This window comes from Taudactylus pleione, unplaced genomic scaffold, assembly GCF_031769625.1.
Source record: "Taudactylus pleione unplaced genomic scaffold, aTauple2 ptg000174l, whole genome shotgun sequence".
Taxonomy (NCBI): Eukaryota; Metazoa; Chordata; class Amphibia; order Anura; family Myobatrachidae; genus Taudactylus; species Taudactylus pleione.
In genome coordinates, this window is record NW_028284576.1 from 7,989,109 (window position 1) to 8,009,211 (window position 20,103).

General features: G+C 40.6%; 4 non-coding genes across 4 annotated transcripts; all 4 read right to left on the bottom strand.

The window, feature by feature from the left end:
* Positions 1-2,276: 2,276 nt before the first annotated feature.
* TRNAE-CUC (transfer RNA glutamic acid (anticodon CUC)) lies at positions 2,277-2,348 on the bottom strand. Its single transcript has one exon. It is a non-coding gene; the product is annotated as a tRNA-Glu (tRNA).
* Positions 2,349-7,418: 5,070 nt separating this feature from the next.
* Positions 7,419-7,490, bottom strand: TRNAE-CUC (transfer RNA glutamic acid (anticodon CUC)). The gene has a single exon. It is a non-coding gene; the product is annotated as a tRNA-Glu (tRNA).
* A 527-nt stretch (positions 7,491-8,017) lies between these two features.
* TRNAE-CUC (transfer RNA glutamic acid (anticodon CUC)) lies at positions 8,018-8,089 on the bottom strand. The gene has a single exon. It is a non-coding gene; the product is annotated as a tRNA-Glu (tRNA).
* A 527-nt stretch (positions 8,090-8,616) lies between these two features.
* On the bottom strand, positions 8,617-8,688 carry TRNAE-CUC (transfer RNA glutamic acid (anticodon CUC)). The gene has a single exon. It is a non-coding gene; the product is annotated as a tRNA-Glu (tRNA).
* Between the last annotated feature and the right edge of the window lie 11,415 nt (positions 8,689-20,103).

Here is a 20,103-nt window from a genome sequence, read left to right on the forward strand (position 1 = left end):
TTCACTAAGAAAGGAAGATAGCTGACTCTTTGTTATCAATTTCCATTGTCTGTTTTGACAACTCACTGTTGCTCAAGTATTAGAAATGATGCGCTGAACTGAAAGTGCATCATTTCTTTGAAAGGTTGGTGTTTTTGGCGAAAATATTCCGACGACCTCACTTTCCCTGAGCAGGAATTGAACCCGGGACATGGTGGTGAGAGCACCGAATCCTAGCCACTAGACCACCAGGGAGGGATGGTTTAGTTTGACACTCCATGAAAGAAAAGGAAGTTTCCTGAATGAAGTCCAAAGCAATGGAATGTGAGGGAGTGGGCTACTAGGAATCAGTTTTAGAAGGAAGGAGAGTAAAAACGGTTGTGCATAGCAGTCTTAAATTACACCACACAGCAGTTTTACCTGATGGATGTATAGTACTGGCACGAAAAAATTATTTTGAGGAGCTAGACGTTGAGAGTCCCTGGCTCCATGATAAATTGTTCTGGTGCTAAAGAAAGAAGACATTAATGATTCAGATATCAAATATGGTCTAATTGGTTCTGATGAAAAACATACTTTTGTACAAGAGCACAAGTCTTTTAGTAGCTAACTGAAAAATATTCACTAAGAAAGGAAGATAGCTGACTCTTTGTTATCAATTTCCATTGTCTGTTTTGACATCTCACTGTTGCTCAAGTATTAGAAAAGATGCGCTGAACTGAAAGTGCATCATTTCTTTGAAAGGTTGGTGTTTTTGGCGAAAATATTCTGACGACCTCACTTTCCCTGAGCAGGAATTGAACCCGGGACATGGTGGTGAGAGCGCCGAATCCTAGCCACTAGACCACCAGGGAGGGATGGTTTAGTTTGACACTCCATGAAAGAAAAGGAAGTTTCCTGAATGAAGTCCAAAGCAATGGAATGTGAGGGAGTGGGCTACTAGGAATCAGTTTTAGAAGGAAGGAGAGTAAAAACGGTTGTGCATAGCAGTCTTAAATTACACCACACAGCAGTTTTACCTGATGGATGTATAGTACTGGCACGAAAAAATTATTTTGAGGAGCTAGACGTTGAGAGTCCCTGACTCCATGATAAATTGTTCTGGTGCTAAAGAAAGAAGACATTAATGATTCAGATATCAAATATGGTCTAATTGGTTCTGATGAAAAACATACTTTTGTACAAGAGCACAAGTCTTTTAGTAGCTAACTGAAAAATATTCACTAAGAAAGGAAGATAGCTGACTCTTTGTTATCAATTTCCATTGTCTGTTTTGACATCTCACTGTTGCTCAAGTATTAGAAAAGATGCGCTGAACTGAAAGTGCATCATTTCTTTGAAAGGTTGGTGTTTTTGGCAAAAATATTCCAAGGACCTCACTTTCCCTGACCGGGAATAGAACCTGGGCCGCGGCGGTGAGAGCGCTGAATCCTAGCCAGTAGACCACCAGGGAGGGATGGTTTAGTTTGACACTCCATGTCAAAAAAAATACTTTTGTACAAGAAAACAAGTCTTTTAGTAGCTAACTGAAAAATATTCACTAAGAAAGGAAGATAGCTGACTCTTTGTTTTCAATTTCCATTGCCTGTTTTGACATCTCACTGTTGCTCAAGTATTAGAAATGATGCGCTGAACTGAAAGTGCATAATTTCTTTGAAAGGTTGGTGTTTTTGGCAAAAACATTCCGAGGACCTTACTTTCCCTGACCGAGAATCGAACCCGGGCCGCGGCGGTGAGAGCACCGAATCCTAGCCACTAGACCACCAGGGAGGGATGGTTTAGTTTGACACTCCATGAAAGAAAAGGAAGTTTCCTGAATGAAGTCCAAAGCAATGGAATGTGAGGGAGTGGGCTACTAGGAATCAGTTTTAGAAGGAAGGAGAGTAAAAATGGTTGTGCATAGCAGTCTTAAATTACACCACACAGCAGCTTTACCTGATGGATGTATAGTACTGGCACGAAAAAATTATTTTGAGGAGCTAGACGTTGAGAGTCCCTGGCTCCATGATAAATTGTTCTGGTGCTAATGAAAGAAGACATTAATGACTCAGATATCAAATATGGTCTAATTGGTTCTGATGAAAAAAATACTTTGGTACAAGAGCACAAGTCTTTTAGTAGCTAACTGAAAAATATTCACTAAGAAAGGAAGCTAGCTGACTCTTTGTTATCAATTTCCATTGTCTGTTTTGACAACTCACTGTTGCTCAAGTATTAGAAATGATGCGCTGAACTGAAAGTGCATCATTTCTTTGAAAGGTTGGTGTTTTTGGCAAAAATATTCCGAGGACCTCACTTTCCCTGACCGGGAATCGAACCCGGGCCGCGGCGGTGAGAGCGCCGAATCCTAGCCACTAGACCACCAGGGAGGGATGGTTTAGTTTGACACTCCATGAAAGAAAAGGAAGTTTCCTGAATGAAGTCCAAAGCAATGGAATGTGAGGGAGTGGGCTACTAGGAATCAGTTTTAGAATGAAGGAGAGTAAAAATGGTTGTGCATAGCAGTCTTAAATTACACCACACAGCAGCTTTACCTGATGGATGTATAGTACTGGCACGAAAAAATTATTTTGAGGAGCTAGACGTTGAGAGTCCCTGGCTCCATGATAAATTGTTCTGGTGCTAAAGAAAGAAGACATTAATGACTCAGATATCAAATATGGTCTAATTGGTTCTGATGAAAAAAATACTTTTGTACAAGAGCACAAGTCTTTTAGTAGCTAACTGAAAAATATTCACTAAGAAAGGAAGATAGCTGACTCTTTGTTATCAATTTCCATTGTCTGTTTTGACAACTCACTGTTGCTCAAGTATTAGAAATGATGCGCTGAACTGAAAGTGCATCATTTCTTTGAAAGGTTGGTGTTTTTGGCAAAAATATTCAGAGGACCTCACTTGCCCTGACCAGGAATCGAACCCGGGCGGCGGCGGCGAGAGCGCCGAATCCTAGCCACTAGACCACCAGGGAGGGATGGTTTAGTTTGACACTCCATGAAAGAAAAGGAAGTTTCCTGAATGAAGTCCAAAGCAATGGAATGTGAGGGAGTGGGCTACTAGGAATCAGTTTTAGAAGGAAGGAGAGTAAAAATGGTTGTGCATAGCAGTCTTAAATTACACCACACAGCAGCTTTACCTGATGGATGTATAGTACTGGCACAAAAAAATTATTTTGAGGAGCTAGACGTTGAGTGTCCCTGGCTCCATGATAAATTGTTCTCGTGCTAAAGAAAGAAGACATTAATGATTCAGATATCAAATATGGTCTAATTGGTTCTGATGAAAAAAATACTTTTGTACAAGAGCACAAGTCTTTTAGTAGCTAACTGAAAAATATTCACTAAGAAAGGAAGATAGCTGACTCTTTGTTATCAATTTCCATTGTCTGTTTTGACAACTCACTGTTGCTCAACTATTAGAAATGATGCGCTGAACTGAAAGTGCATCATTTCTTTGAAAGGTTGGTGTTTTTGGCAAAAATATTCCGAGGACCTCACTTTCCCTGACCGGGAATCGACCCCGGGCCGCGGCGGTGAGAGCGCCGAATCCTAGCCACTAGACCACCAGGGAGGGATGGATTTGTTTGACACTCCATGAAAGAAAAGGAAGTTTCCTGAATGAAGTCCAAAGCAATGGAATGTGAGGGAGTGGGCTACTAGGAATCAGTTTTAGAAGGAAGGAGAGTAAAAATGGTTGTGCATAGCAGTCTTAAATTACACCACACAGCAGCTTTACCTGATGGATGTATAGTACTGGCACGAAAAAATTATTTTGAGGAGCTAGACGTTGAGAGTCCCTGGCTCCATGATAAATTGTTCTGGTGCTAAAGAAAGAAGACATTAATGACTCAGATATCAAATATGGTCTAATTGGTTCTGATGAAAAAAATACTTTTGTACAAGAGCACAAGTCTTTTAGTAGCTAACTCAAAAATATTCACTAAGAAAGGAAGATAGCTGACTCTTTGTTATCAATTTCCATTGTCTGTTTTGACAACTCACTGTTGCTCAACTATTAGAAATGATGCGCTGAACTGAAAGTGCATCATTTCTTTGAAAGGTTGGTGTTTTTGGCAAAAATATTCCGAGGACCTCACTTTCCCTGACCGAGAATCAACCCCGGGCCGCGGCGGTGAGAGCGCCGAATCCTAGCCACTAGACCACCAGGGAGGGATGGTTTAGTTTGACACTCCATGAAAGAAAAGGAAGTTTCCTGAATGAAGTCCAAAGCAATGGAATGTGAGGGAGTGGGCTACTAGGAATCAGTTTTAGAAGGAAGGAGAGTAAAAATGGTTGTGCATAGCAGTCTTAAATTACACCACACAGCAGCTTTACCTGATGGATGTATAGTACTGGCACGAAAAATTATTTTGAGGAGCTAGACGTTGAGTGTCCCTGGCTCCATGATAAATTGTTCTGGTGCTAAAGAAAGAAGACATTAATGACTCAGATATCAAATATGGTCTAATTGGTTCTGATGAAAAAAATACTTTTGTACAAGAGCACAAGTCTTTTAGTAGCTAACTGAAAAATATTCACTAAGAAAGGAAGATAGCTGACTCTTTGTTATCAATTTCCATTGTCTGTTTTGACAACTCACTGTTGCTCAAGTATTAGAAATGATGCGCTGAACTGAAAGTGCATCATTTCTTTGAAAGGTTGGTGTTTTTGGCAAAAATATTCCAAGGACCTCACTTTCCCTGACCGGGAATAGAACCTGGGCCGCGGCGGTGAGAGCGCTGAATCCTAGCCAGTAGACCACCAGGGAGGGATGGTTTAGTTTGATACTCCATGTCAAAAAAAATACTTTTGTACAAGAGCACAAGTCTTTTAGTAGCTAACTGAAAAATATTCACTAAGAAAGGAAGATAGCTGACTCTTTGTTATCAATTTCCATTGTCTGTTTTGACAACTCACTGTTGCTCAAGTATTAGAAATAATGCGCTGAACTGAAAGTGCATCATTTCTTTGAAAGGTTGGTGTTTTTGGCAAAAATATTCCGAGGACCTCACTTTCCCTGACCGAGAATCAACCCCGGGCCGCGGCGGTGAGAGCGCCGAATCCTAGCCACTAGACCACCAGGGAGGGATGGTTTAGTTTGACACTCCATGAAAGAAAAGGAAGTTTCCTGAATGAAGTCCAAAGCAATGGAATGTGAGGGAGTGGGCTACTAGGAATCAGTTTTAGAAGGAAGGAGAGTAAAAATGGTTGTGCATAGCAGTCTTAAATTACACCACACAGCAGCTTTACCTGATGGATGTATAGTACTGGCACGAAAAATTATTTTGAGGAGCTAGACGTTGAGTGTCCCTGGCTCCATGATAAATTGTTCTGGTGCTAAAGAAAGAAGACATTAATGACTCAGATATCAAATATGGTCTAATTGGTTCTGATGAAAAAAATACTTTTGTACAAGAGCACAAGTCTTTTAGTAGCTAACTGAAAAATATTCACTAAGAAAGGAAGATAGCTGACTCTTTGTTATCAATTTCCATTGTCTGTTTTGACAACTCACTGTTGCTCAAGTATTAGAAATGATGCGCTGAACTGAAAGTGCATCATTTCTTTGAAAGGTTGGTGTTTTTGGCAAAAATATTCCAAGGACCTCACTTTCCCTGACCGGGAATAGAACCTGGGCCGCGGCGGTGAGAGCGCTGAATCCTAGCCAGTAGACCACCAGGGAGGGATGGTTTAGTTTGATACTCCATGTCAAAAAAAATACTTTTGTACAAGAGCACAAGTCTTTTAGTAGCTAACTGAAAAATATTCACTAAGAAAGGAAGATAGCTGACTCTTTGTTATCAATTTCCATTGTCTGTTTTGACAACTCACTGTTGCTCAAGTATTAGAAATAATGCGCTGAACTGAAAGAGCATCATTTCTTTGAAAGGTTGGTGTTTTTGGCAAAAATATTCCAAGGACCTCACTTTCCCTGACCGGGAATCGAACCTGGGCCGCGGCAGTGAGAGCGCCGAATCCTAGCCACTAGACCACCAGGGAGAAATGGTTTAGTTTGACACTCCATGAAAGAAAAGGAAGTTTCCTGAATGAAGTCCAAAGCAATGGAATGTGAGGGAGTGGGCTACTAGGAATCAGTTTTAGAATGAAGGAGAGTAAAAATGGTTGTGCATAGCAGTCTTAAATTACACCACACAGCAGCTTTACCTGATGGATGTATAGTACTGGCACGAAAAAATTATTTTGAGGAGCTAGACGTTGAGAGTCCCTGGCTCCATGATAAATTGTTCTGGTGCTAAAGAAAGAAGACATTAATGACTCAGATATCAAATATGGTCTAATTGGTTCTGATGAAAAAAATACTTTGGTACAAGAGCACAAGTCTTTTAGTAGCTAACTGAAAAATATTCACTAAGAAAGGAAGATAGCTGACTCTTTGTTATCAATTTCCATTGTCTGTTTTGACAACTCACTGTTGCTCAAGTATTAGAAATGATGCGCTGAACTGAAAGTGCATCATTTCTTTGAAAGGTTGGTGTTTTTGGCAAAAATATTCCAAGGACCTCACTTTCCCTGACCGGGAATCGAACCCGGGCCGCGGCGGTGAGATCGCCGAATCCTAGCCACTAGACCACCAGGGAGGGATGGTTTAGTTTGACACTCCATGAAAGAAAAGGAAGTTTCCTGAATGAAGTCCAAAGCAATGGAATGTGAGGGAGTGGGCTACTAGGAATCAGTTTTAGAAGGAAGGAGAGTAAAAATGGTTGTGCATAGCAGTCTTAAATTACACCACACAGCAGCTTTACCTGATGGATGTATAGTACTGGCACGAAAAAATTATTTTGAGGAGCTAGACGTTGAGAGTCCCTGGCTCCATGATAAATTGTTCTGGTGCTAAAGAAAGAAGACATTAATGACTCAGATATCAAATATGGTCTAATTGGTTCTGATGAAAAAAATACTTTTGTACAAGAGCACAAGTCTTTTAGTAGCTAACTGAAAAATATTCACTAAGAAAGGAAGATAGCTGACTCTTTGTTATCAATTTCCATTGTCTGTTTTGACAACTCACTGTTGCTCAAGTATTAGAAATGATGCGCTGAACTGAAAGTGCATCATTTCTTTGAAAGGTTGGTGTTTTTGGCAAAAATATTCCAAGGACCTCACTTTCCCTGACCGGGAATAGAACCTGGGCCGCGGCGGTGAGAGCGCTGAATCCTAGCCAGTAGACCACCAGGGAGGGATGGTTTAGTTTGACACTCCATGTCAAAAAAAATACTTTTGTACAAGAGCACAAGTCTTTTAGTAGCTAACTGAAAAATATTCACTAAGAAAGGAAGATAGCTGACTCTTTGTTATCAATTTCCATTGTCTGTTTTGACAACTCACTGTTGCTCAAGTATTAGAAATAATGCGCTGAACTGAAAGTGCATCATTTCTTTGAAAGGTTGGTGTTTTTGGCAACAATATTCCAAGGACCTCACTTTCCCTGACCGGGAATCGAACCCGGGCCGCAGCGGTGAGAGCGCCGAATCCTAGCCACTAGACCACCAGGGAGGGATGGTTTAGTTTGACACTCCATGAAAGAAAAGGAAGTTTCCTGAATGAAGTCCAAAGCAATGGAATGTGAGGGAGTGGGCTACTAGGAATCAGTTTTAGAATGAAGGAGAGTAAAAATGGTTGTGCATAGCAGTCTTAAATTACACCACACAGCAGCTTTACCTGATGGATGTATAGTACTGGCACGAAAAAATTATTTTGAGGAGCTAGACGTTGAGAGTCCCTGGCTCCATGATAAATTGTTCTGGTGCTAAAGAAAGAAGACATTAATGACTCAGATATCAAATATGGTCTAATTGGTTCTGATGAAAAAAATACTTTGGTACAAGAGCACAAGTCTTTTAGTAGCTAACTGAAAAATATTCACTAAGAAAGGAAGATAGCTGACTCTTTGTTATCAATTTCCATTGTCTGTTTTGACAACTCACTGTTGCTCAAGTATTAGAAATGATGCGCTGAACTGAAAGTGCATCATTTCTTTGAAAGGTTGGTGTTTTTGGCAAAAATATTCCGAGGACCTCACTTTCCCTGACCGGGAATCGAACCCGGGCCGCGGCGGTGAGAGCACCGAATCCTAGCCACTAGACCACCAGGGAGGGATGGTTTAGTTTGACACTCCATGAAAGAAAAGGAAGTTTCCTGAATGAAGTCCAAAGCAATGGAATGTGAGGGAGTGGGCTACTAGGAATCAGTTTTAGAAGGAAGGAGAGTAAAAATGGTTGTGCATAGCAGTCTTAAATTACACCACACAGCAGCTTTACCTGATGGATGTATAGTACTGGCACGAAAAAATTATTTTGAGGAGCTAGACGTTGAGAGTCCCTGGCTCCATGATAAATTGTTCTGGTGCTAATGAAAGAAGACATTAATGACTCAGATATCAAATATGGTCTAATTGGTTCTGATGAAAAAAATACTTTGGTACAAGAGCACAAGTCTTTTAGTAGCTAACTGAAAAATATTCACTAAGAAAGGAAGATAGCTGACTCTTTGTTATCAATTTCCATTGTCTGTTTTGACAACTCACTGTTGCTCAAGTATTAGAAATGATGCGCTGAACTGAAAGTGCATCATTTCTTTGAAAGGTTGGTGTTTTTGGCAAAAATATTCCGAGGACCTCACTTTCCCTGACCGGGAATCGAACCCGGGCCGCGGCGGTGAGAGCGCCGAATCCTAGCCACTAGACCACCAGGGAGGGATGGTTTAGTTTGACACTCCATGAAAGAAAAGGAAGTTTCCTGAATGAAGTCCAAAGCAATGGAATGTGAGGGAGTGGGCTACTAGGAATCAGTTTTAGAATGAAGGAGAGTAAAAATGGTTGTGCATAGCAGTCTTAAATTACACCACACAGCAGCTTTACCTGATGGATGTATAGTACTGGCACGAAAAAATTATTTTGAGGAGCTAGACGTTGAGAGTCCCTGGCTCCATGATAAATTGTTCTGGTGCTAAAGAAAGAAGACATTAATGACTCAGATATCAAATATGGTCTAATTGGTTCTGATGAAAAAAATACTTTTGTACAAGAGCACAAGTCTTTTAGTAGCTAACTGAAAAATATTCACTAAGAAAGGAAGATAGCTGACTCTTTGTTATCAATTTCCATTGTCTGTTTTGACAACTCACTGTTGCTCAAGTATTAGAAATGATGCGCTGAACTGAAAGTGCATCATTTCTTTGAAAGGTTGGTGTTTTTGGCAAAAATATTCAGAGGACCTCACTTGCCCTGACCAGGAATCGAACCCGGGCGGCGGCGGCGAGAGCGCCGAATCCTAGCCACTAGACCACCAGGGAGGGATGGTTTAGTTTGACACTCCATGAAAGAAAAGGAAGTTTCCTGAATGAAGTCCAAAGCAATGGAATGTGAGGGAGTGGGCTACTAGGAATCAGTTTTAGAAGGAAGGAGAGTAAAAATGGTTGTGCATAGCAGTCTTAAATTACACCACACAGCAGCTTTACCTGATGGATGTATAGTACTGGCACAAAAAAATTATTTTGAGGAGCTAGACGTTGAGTGTCCCTGGCTCCATGATAAATTGTTCTCGTGCTAAAGAAAGAAGACATTAATGATTCAGATATCAAATATGGTCTAATTGGTTCTGATGAAAAAAATACTTTTGTACAAGAGCACAAGTCTTTTAGTAGCTAACTGAAAAATATTCACTAAGAAAGGAAGATAGCTGACTCTTTGTTATCAATTTCCATTGTCTGTTTTGACAACTCACTGTTGCTCAACTATTAGAAATGATGCGCTGAACTGAAAGTGCATCATTTCTTTGAAAGGTTGGTGTTTTTGGCAAAAATATTCCGAGGACCTCACTTTCCCTGACCGGGAATCGACCCCGGGCCGCGGCGGTGAGAGCGCCGAATCCTAGCCACTAGACCACCAGGGAGGGATGGATTTGTTTGACACTCCATGAAAGAAAAGGAAGTTTCCTGAATGAAGTCCAAAGCAATGGAATGTGAGGGAGTGGGCTACTAGGAATCAGTTTTAGAAGGAAGGAGAGTAAAAATGGTTGTGCATAGCAGTCTTAAATTACACCACACAGCAGCTTTACCTGATGGATGTATAGTACTGGCACGAAAAAATTATTTTGAGGAGCTAGACGTTGAGAGTCCCTGGCTCCATGATAAATTGTTCTGGTGCTAAAGAAAGAAGACATTAATGACTCAGATATCAAATATGGTCTAATTGGTTCTGATGAAAAAAATACTTTTGTACAAGAGCACAAGTCTTTTAGTAGCTAACTCAAAAATATTCACTAAGAAAGGAAGATAGCTGACTCTTTGTTATCAATTTCCATTGTCTGTTTTGACAACTCACTGTTGCTCAACTATTAGAAATGATGCGCTGAACTGAAAGTGCATCATTTCTTTGAAAGGTTGGTGTTTTTGGCAAAAATATTCCGAGGACCTCACTTTCCCTGACCGAGAATCAACCCCGGGCCGCGGCGGTGAGAGCGCCGAATCCTAGCCACTAGACCACCAGGGAGGGATGGTTTTGTTTGACACTCCATGAAAGAAAAGGAAGTTTCCTGAATGAAGTCCAAAGCAATGGAATGTGAGGGAGTGGGCTACTAGGAATCAGTTTTAGAAGGAAGGAGAGTAAAAATGGTTGTGCATAGCAGTCTTAAATTACACCACACAGCAGCTTTACCTGATGGATGTATAGTACTGGCACGAAAAAATTATTTTGAGGAGCTAGACGTTGAGAGTCCCTGGCTCCATGATAAATTGTTCTGGTGCTAAAGAAAGAAGACATTAATGACTCAGATATCAAATATGGTCTAATTGGTTCTGATGAAAAAAATACTTTTGTACAAGAGCACAAGTCTTTTAGTAGCTAACTGAAAAATATTCACTAAGAAAGGAAGATAGCTGACTCTTTGTTATCAATTTCCATTGTCTGTTTTGACAACTCACTGTTGCTCAAGTATTAGAAATGATGCGCTGAACTGAAAGTGCATCATTTCTTTGAAAGGTTGGTGTTTTTGGCAAAAATATTCCGAGGACCTCACTTTCCCTGACTGGGAATCGAAACCGGGCCGCGGCGGTGAGAGCGCCGAATCCTAGCCACTAGACCACCAGGGAGGGATGGTTTAGTTTGACACTCCATGAAAGAAAAGGAAGTTTCCTGAATGAAGTCCAAAGCAAAGGAATGTGAGAGAGTGGGCTACTAGGAATCAGTTTTAGAAGGAAGGAGAGTAAAAATGGTTGTGCATAGCAGTCTTAAATTACACCACACAGCAGCTTTACCTGATGGATGTAAAGTACTGGCACGAAAAAATTATTTTGAGGAGCTAGACGTTGAGAGTCCCTGGCTCCATGATAAATTGTTCTGGTGCTAAAGAAAGAAGACATTAATGACTCAGATATCAAATATGGTCTAATTGGTTCTGATGAAAAAAATACTTTTGTACAAGAGCACAAGTCTTTTAGTAGCTAACTGAAAAATATTCACTAAGAAAGGAAGATAGCTGACTCTTTGTTATCAATTTCCATTGTCTGTTTTGACAACTCACTGTTGCTCAAGTATTAGAAATGATGCGCTGAACTGAAAGTGCATCATTTCTTTGAAAGGTTGGTGTTTTTGGCAAAAACTTTCCGAGGACCTCACTTTCCCTGACTGGGAATCGAAACCGGGCCGCGGCGGTGAGAGCGCCGAATCCTAGCCACTAGACCACCAGGGAGGGATGGTTTAGTTTGACACTCCATGAAAGAAAAGGAAGTTTCCTGAATGAAGTCCAAAGCAAAGGAATGTGAGAGAGTGGGCTACTAGGAATCAGTTTTAGAAGGAAGGAGAGTAAAAATGGTTGTGCATAGCAGTCTTAAATTACACCACACAGCAGCTTTACCTGATGGATGTATAGTACTGGCACGAAAAAATTATTTTGAGGAGCTAGACGTTGAGAGTCCCTGGCTCCATGATAAATTGTTCTGGTGCTAAAGAAAGAAGACATTAATGACTCAGATATCAAATATGGTCTAATTGGTTCTGATGAAAAAAATACTTTTGTACAAGAGCACAAGTCTTTTAGTAGCTAACTGAAAAATATTCACTAAGAAAGGAAGATAGCTGACTCTTTGTTATCAATTTCCATTGTCTGTTTTGACAACTCACTGTTGCTCAAGTATTAGAAATGATGCGCTGAACTGAAAGTGCATCATTTCTTTGAAAGGTTGGTGTTTTTGGCAAAAATATTCAGAGGACCTCACTTTCCCTGACCGGGAATCGAACCCAGGCCGCGGCGGTGAGAGCGCCGAACCCTAGCCACTATACCACCAGGGAGGGATGGTTTAGTTTGACACTCCATGAAAGAAAAGGAAATTTCCTGAATGAAGTCCAAAGCAATGGAATGTGAGGGAGTGGGCTACTAGGAATCAGTTTTAGAAGGAAGGAGAGTAAAAATGGTTGTGCATAGCAGTCTTAAATTACACCACACAGCAGCTTTACCTGATGGATGTATAGTACTGGCACAAAAAAATTATTTTGAGGAGCTAGACGTTGAGTGTCCCTGGCTCCATGATAAATTGTTCTCGTGCTAAAGAAAGAAGACATTAATGATTCAGATATCAAATATGGTCTAATTGGTTCTGATGAAAAAAATACTTTTGTACAAGAGCACAAGTCTTTTAGTAGGTAACTGAAAAATATTCACTAAGAAAGGAAGATAGCTGACTCTTTGTTATCAATTTCCATTGTCTGTTTTGACATCTCACTGTTGCTCAAGTATTAGAAATGATGCGCTGAACTGAAAGTGCATCATTTCTTTGAAAGGTTGGTGTTTTTGGCAAAAACATTCCGAGGACCTCACTTTCACTGACCGGGAATCGAACCCGGGCCGCGGCAGTGAGAGCGCTGAATCCTAGCCTCTAGACCACCAGGGAGGGATGGTTTAGTTTGACACTCCATGAAAGAAAAGGAAGTTTCCTGAATGAAGTCCAAAGCAATGGAATGTGAGGGAGTGGGCTACTAGGAATCAGTTTTAGAAGGAAGGAGAGTAAAAATGGTTGTGCATAGCAGTCTTAAATTACACCACACAGCAGCTTTACCTGATGGATGTATAGTACTGGCACGAAAAAATTATTTTGAGGAGCTAGACGTTGAGAGTCCCTGGCTCCATGATAAATTGTTCTGGTGCTAAAGAAAGAAGACATTAATGACTCAGATATCAAATATGGTCTAATTGGTTCTGATGAAAAAAATACTTTTGTACAAGAGCACAAGTCTTTTAGTAGCTAACTGAAAAATATTCACTAAGAAAGGAAGATAGCTGACTCTTTGTTATCAATTTCCATTGTCTGTTTTGACAACTCACTGTTGCTCAAGTATTAGAAATGATGCGCTGAACTGAAAGTGCATCATTTCTTTGAAAGGTTGGTGTTTTTGGCAAAAATATTCCGAGGACCTCACTTTCCCTGACTGGGAATCGAAACCGGGCCGCGGCGGTGAGAGCGCCGAATCCTAGCCACTAGACCACCAGGGAGGGATGGTTTAGTTTGACACTCCATGAAAGAAAAGGAAGTTTCCTGAATGAAGTCCAAAGCAAAGGAATGTGAGAGAGTGGGCTACTAGGAATCAGTTTTAGAAGGAAGGAGAGTAAAAATGGTTGTGCATAGCAGTCTTAAATTACACCACACAGCAGCTTTACCTGATGGATGTAAAGTACTGGCACGAAAAAATTATTTTGAGGAGCTAGACGTTGAGAGTCCCTGGCTCCATGATAAATTGTTCTGGTGCTAAAGAAAGAAGACATTAATGACTCAGATATCAAATATGGTCTAATTGGTTCTGATGAAAAAAATACTTTTGTACAAGAGCACAAGTCTTTTAGTAGCTAACTGAAAAATATTCACTAAGAAAGGAAGATAGCTGACTCTTTGTTATCAATTTCCATTGTCTGTTTTGACAACTCACTGTTGCTCAAGTATTAGAAATGATGCGCTGAACTGAAAGTGCATCATTTCTTTGAAAGGTTGGTGTTTTTGGCAAAAACTTTCCGAGGACCTCACTTTCCCTGACTGGGAATCGAAACCGGGCCGCGGCGGTGAGAGCGCCGAATCCTAGCCACTAGACCACCAGGGAGGGATGGTTTAGTTTGACACTCCATGAAAGAAAAGGAAGTTTCCTGAATGAAGTCCAAAGCAAAGGAATGTGAGAGAGTGGGCTACTAGGAATCAGTTTTAGAAGGAAGGAGAGTAAAAATGGTTGTGCATAGCAGTCTTAAATTACACCACACAGCAGCTTTACCTGATGGATGTATAGTACTGGCACGAAAAAATTATTTTGAGGAGCTAGACGTTGAGAGTCCCTGGCTCCATGATAAATTGTTCTGGTGCTAAAGAAAGAAGACATTAATGACTCAGATATCAAATATGGTCTAATTGGTTCTGATGAAAAAAATACTTTTGTACAAGAGCACAAGTCTTTTAGTAGCTAACTGAAAAATATTCACTAAGAAAGGAAGATAGCTGACTCTTTGTTATCAATTTCCATTGTCTGTTTTGACAACTCACTGTTGCTCAAGTATTAGAAATGATGCGCTGAACTGAAAGTGCATCATTTCTTTGAAAGGTTGGTGTTTTTGGCAAAAATATTCAGAGGACCTCACTTTCCCTGACCGGGAATCGAACCCAGGCCGCGGCGGTGAGAGCGCCGAACCCTAGCCACTATACCACCAGGGAGGGATGGTTTAGTTTGACACTCCATGAAAGAAAAGGAAATTTCCTGAATGAAGTCCAAAGCAATGGAATGTGAGGGAGTGGGCTACTAGGAATCAGTTTTAGAAGGAAGGAGAGTAAAAATGGTTGTGCATAGCAGTCTTAAATTACACCACACAGCAGCTTTACCTGATGGATGTATAGTACTGGCACAAAAAAATTATTTTGAGGAGCTAGACGTTGAGTGTCCCTGGCTCCATGATAAATTGTTCTCGTGCTAAAGAAAGAAGACATTAATGATTCAGATATCAAATATGGTCTAATTGGTTCTGATGAAAAAAATACTTTTGTACAAGAGCACAAGTCTTTTAGTAGGTAACTGAAAAATATTCACTAAGAAAGGAAGATAGCTGACTCTTTGTTATCAATTTCCATTGTCTGTTTTGACATCTCACTGTTGCTCAAGTATTAGAAATGATGCGCTGAACTGAAAGTGCATCATTTCTTTGAAAGGTTGGTGTTTTTGGCAAAAACATTCCGAGGACCTCACTTTCACTGACCGGGAATCGAACCCGGGCCGCGGCAGTGAGAGCGCCGAATCCTAGCCTCTAGACCACCAGGGAGGGATGGTTTAGTTTGACACTCCATGAAAGAAAAGGAAGTTTCCTGAATGAAGTCCAAAGCAATGGAATGTGAGGGAGTGGGCTACTAGGAATCAGTTTTAGAAGGAAGGAGAGTAAAAATGGTTGTGCATAGCAGTCTTAAATTACACCACACAGCAGCTTTACCTGATGGATGTATAGTACTGGCACGAAAAAATTATTTTGAGGAGCTAGACGTTGAGAGTCCCTGGCTCCATGATAAATTGTTCTGGTGCTAAAGAAAGAAGACATTAATGACTCAGATATCAAATATGGTCTAATTGGTTCTGATGAAAAAAATACTTTTGTACAAGAGCACAAGTCTTTTAGTAGCTAACTGAAAAATATTCACTAAGAAAGGAAGATAGCTGACTCTTTGTTATCAATTTCCATTGTCTGTTTTGACAACTCACTGTTGCTCAAGTATTAGAAATGATGCGCTGAACTGAAAGTGCATCATTTCTTTGAAAGGTTGGTGTTTTTGGCAAAAATATTCCGAGGACCTCACTTTCCCTGACTGGGAATCGAAACCGGGCCGCGGCGGTGAGAGCGCCGAATCCTAGCCACTAGACCACCAGGGAGGGATGGTTTAGTTTGACACTCCATGAAAGAAAAGGAAGTTTCCTGAATGAAGTCCAAAGCAAAGGAATGTGAGAGAGTGGGCTACTAGGAATCAGTTTTAGAAGGAAGGAGAGTAAAAATGGTTGTGCATAGCAGTCTTAAATTACACCACACAGCAGCTTTACCTGATGGATGTAAAGTACTGGCACGAAAAAATTATTTTGAGGAGCTAGACGTTGAGAGTCCCTGGCTCCATGATAAATTGTTCTGGTGCTAAAGAAAGAAGACATTAATGACTCAGATATCAAATATGGTCTAATTGGTTCTGATGAAAAAAATACTTTTGTACAAGAGCACAAGTCTTTTAGTAGCTAACTGAAAAATATTCACTAAGAAAGGAAGATAGCTGACTCTTTGTTATCAATTTCCATTGTCTGTTTTGACAACTCACTGTTGCTCAAGTATTAGAAATGATGCGCTGAACTGAAAGTGCATCATTTCTTTGAAAGGTTGGTGTTTTTGGCAAAAACTTTCCGAGGACCTCACTTTCCCTGACTGGGAATCGAAACCGGGCCGCGGCGGTGAGAGCGCCGAATCCTAGCCACTAGACCACCAGGGAGGGATGGTTTAGTTTGACACTCCATGAAAGAAAAGGAAGTTTCCTGAATGAAGTCCAAAGCAAAGGAATGTGAGAGAGTGGGCTACTAGGAATCAGTTTTAGAAGGAAGGAGAGTAAAAATGGTTGTGCATAGCAGTCTTAAATTACACCACACAGCAGCTTTACCTGATGGATGTATAGTACTGGCACGAAAAAATTATTTTGAGGAGCTAGACGTTGAGAGTCCCTGGCTCCATGATAAATTGTTCTGGTGCTAAAGAAAGAAGACATTAATGACTCAGATATCAAATATGGTCTAATTGGTTCTGATGAAAAAAATACTTTTGTACAAGAGCACAAGTCTTTTAGTAGCTAACTGAAAAATATTCACTAAGAAAGGAAGATAGCTGACTCTTTGTTATCAATTTCCATTGTCTGTTTTGACAACTCACTGTTGCTCAAGTATTAGAAATGATGCGCTGAACTGAAAGTGCATCATTTCTTTGAAAGGTTGGTGTTTTTGGCAAAAATATTCAGAGGACCTCACTTTCCCTGACCGGGAATCGAACCCAGGCCGCGGCGGTGAGAGCGCCGAACCCTAGCCACTATACCACCAGGGAGGGATGGTTTAGTTTGACACTCCATGAAAGAAAAGGAAATTTCCTGAATGAAGTCCAAAGCAATGGAATGTGAGGGAGTGGGCTACTAGGAATCAGTTTTAGAAGGAAGGAGAGTAAAAATGGTTGTGCATAGCAGTCTTAAATTACACCACACAGCAGCTTTACCTGATGGATGTATAGTACTGGCACAAAAAAATTATTTTGAGGAGCTAGACGTTGAGTGTCCCTGGCTCCATGATAAATTGTTCTCGTGCTAAAGAAAGAAGACATTAATGATTCAGATATCAAATATGGTCTAATTGGTTCTGATGAAAAAAATACTTTTGTACAAGAGCACAAGTCTTTTAGTAGGTAACTGAAAAATATTCACTAAGAAAGGAAGATAGCTGACTCTTTGTTATCAATTTCCATTGTCTGTTTTGACATCTCACTGTTGCTCAAGTATTAGAAATGATGCGCTGAACTGAAAGTGCATCATTTCTTTGAAAGGTTGGTGTTTTTGGCAAAAACATTCCGAGGACCTCACTTTCACTGACCGGGAATCGAACCCGGGCCGCGGCAGTGAGAGCGCCGAATCCTAGCCTCTAGACCACCAGGGAGGGATGGTTTAGTTTGACACTCCATGAAAGAAAAGGAAGTTTCCTGAATGAAGTCCAAAGCAATGGAATGTGAGGGAGTGGGCTACTAGGAATCAGTTTTAGAAGGAAGGAGAGTAAAAATGGTTGTGCATAGCAGTCTTAAATTACACCACACAGCAGCTTTACCTGATGGATGTATAGTACTGGCACGAAAAAATTATTTTGAGGAGCTAGACGTTGAGAGTCCCTGGCTCCATGATAAATTGTTCTGGTGCTAAAGAAAGAAGACATTAATGACTCAGATATCAAATATGGTCTAATTGGTTCTGATGAAAAAAATACTTTTGTACAAGAGCACAAGTCTTTTAGTAGCTAACTGAAAAATATTCACTAAGAAAGGAAGATAGCTGACTCTTTGTTATCAATTTCCATTGTCTGTTTTGACAACTCACTGTTGCTCAAGTATTAGAAATGATGCGCTGAACTGAAAGTGCATCATTTCTTTGAAAGGTTGGTGTTTTTGGCAAAAATATTCCGAGGACCTCACTTTCCCTGACTGGGAATCGAAACCGGGCCGCGGCGGTGAGAGCGCCGAATCCTAGCCACTAGACCACCAGGGAGGGATGGTTTAGTTTGACACTCCATGAAAGAAAAGGAAGTTTCCTGAATGAAGTCCAAAGCAAAGGAATGTGAGAGAGTGGGCTACTAGGAATCAGTTTTAGAAGGAAGGAGAGTAAAAATGGTTGTGCATAGCAGTCTTAAATTACACCACACAGCAGCTTTACCTGATGGATGTAAAGTACTGGCACGAAAAAATTATTTTGAGGAGCTAGACGTTGAGAGTCCCTGGCTCCATGATAAATTGTTCTGGTGCTAAAGAAAGAAGACATTAATGACTCAGATATCAAATATGGTCTAATTGGTTCTGATGAAAAAAATACTTTTGTACAAGAGCACAAGTCTTTTAGTAGCTAACTGAAAAATATTCACTAAGAAAGGAAGATAGCTGACTCTTTGTTATCAATTTCCATTGTCTGTTTTGACAACTCACTGTTGCTCAAGTATTAGAAATGATGCGCTGAACTGAAAGTGCATCATTTCTTTGAAAGGTTGGTGTTTTTGGCAAAAACTTTCCGAGGACCTCACTTTCCCTGACTGGGAATCGAAACCGGGCCGCGGCGGTGAGAGCGCCGAATCCTAGCCACTAGACCACCAGGGAGGGATGGTTTAGTTTGACACTCCATGAAAGAAAAGGAAGTTTCCTGAATGAAGTCCAAAGCAAAGGAATGTGAGAGAGTGGGCTACTAGGAATCAGTTTTAGAAGGAAGGAGAGTAAAAATGGTTGTGCATAGCAGTCTTAAATTACACCACACAGCAGCTTTACCTGATGGATGTATAGTACTGGCACGAAAAAATTATTTTGAGGAGCTAGACGTTGAGAGTCCCTGGCTCCATGATAAATTGTTCTGGTGCTAAAGAAAGAAGACATTAATGACTCAGATATCAAATATGGTCTAATTGGTTCTGATGAAAAAAATACTTTTGTACAAGAGCACAAGTCTTTTAGTAGCTAACTGAAAAATATTCACTAAGAAAGGAAGATAGCTGACTCTTTGTTATCAATTTCCATTGTCTGTTTTGACATCTCACTGTTGCTCAAGTATTAGAAATGATGCGCTGAACTGAAAGTGCATCATTTCTTTGAAAGGTTGGTGTTTTTGGCAAAAACATTCCGAGGACCTCACTTTCACTGACCGGGAATCGAACCCGGGCCGCGGCAGTGAGAGCGCCGAATCCTAGCCTCTAGACCACCAGGGAGGGATGGTTTAGTTTGACACTCCATGAAAGAAAAGGAAGTTTCCTGAATGAAGTCCAAAGCAATGGAATGTGAGGGAGTGGGCTACTAGGAATCAGTTTTAGAAGGAAGGAGAGTAAAAATGGTTGTGCATAGCAGTCTTAAATTACACCACACAGCAGCTTTACCTGATGGATGTATAGTACTGGCACGAAAAAATTATTTTGAGGAGCTAGACGTTGAGAGTCCCTGGCTCCATGATAAATTGTTCTGGTGCTAAAGAAAGAAGACATTAATGACTCAGATATCAAATATGGTCTAATTGGTTCTGATGAAAAAAATACTTTTGTACAAGAGCACAAGTCTTTTAGTAGCTAACTGAAAAATATTCACTAAGAAAGGAAGATAGCTGACTCTTTGTTATCAATTTCCATTGTCTGTTTTGACAACTCACTGTTGCTCAAGTATTAGAAATGATGCGCTGAACTGAAAGTGCATCATTTCTTTGAAAGGTTGGTGTTTTTGGCAAAAATATTCCGAGGACCTCACTTTCCCTGACTGGGAATCGAAACCGGGCCGCGGCGGTGAGAGCGCCGAATCCTAGCCACTAGACCACCAGGGAGGGATGGTTTAGTTTGACACTCCATGAAAGAAAA